Genomic DNA, 792 nt, shown 5'->3' with positions numbered 1-792 from the left:
ATACCGAAAACAGCGTTCAGAACAAGGTATGGTCATTATGAATTTCTTGTCTTGCCGTTTGGGATGACGAATGCGCCAGCAGTTTTCATGGATCTAATGAATAGAGTGTGTCGTCCGTTCTTAGATAAGGTTGTAGCTGTGTTCATAGACGATATACTATTGTTGTAACGACCCGACTTTTTCGACTTGCTTTTATGCCTTGTATTTTAGCGAAACTGCGTATTTGTGCGTACTGTGTTACTTTATTACTCCGAAACCTTGGCACACGTGTTTTATATTCATATATACTTAAAAACGTGCCCTGGGGTATGTAGAATGCTTAACTTGTTGATGTTATGCGAGGTGTATATAAAATAGCTTAAATTTTACTAGGAAATACTATTAAATACGATACAATTTTACACAAGATATTTATTTATTTATTGAATGGATATACTTAAACCTTGCTACAACACTTATAGGTAGTGTACCTAATCGTACAGTAGTGTAGTTTTTAGTAAGTCCGGTTCGTTCCACAGGGAAAAAAAATCTTTAAACAAAGCTTAACGCTATATTAGTTTTATTTTATAAAAATATAAATATATATATAATTAATATTATTATTATTATAAAGGGGGGTTTTTACCGTTTAATGACCGGTTTGTCGATTTTAAAAAACTTTAGTCGCAGTTAAAACCTGATGTAAAATAATAAAAATAAATATAACTTAATTTAAAGTGTAAAGTAAATAACAATAATGAAATTGCGATAAATAAAAGTGCGATAAAATAAAATTGCGATAATTAAAAAGTA

The sequence above is a fragment of the Rutidosis leptorrhynchoides genome, chromosome 3 (genome assembly GCF_046630445.1).
Source record: "Rutidosis leptorrhynchoides isolate AG116_Rl617_1_P2 chromosome 3, CSIRO_AGI_Rlap_v1, whole genome shotgun sequence".
Classification (NCBI taxonomy): domain Eukaryota; kingdom Viridiplantae; phylum Streptophyta; class Magnoliopsida; order Asterales; family Asteraceae; genus Rutidosis; species Rutidosis leptorrhynchoides.
Note: the sequence above shows the minus strand (reverse complement) of the source record.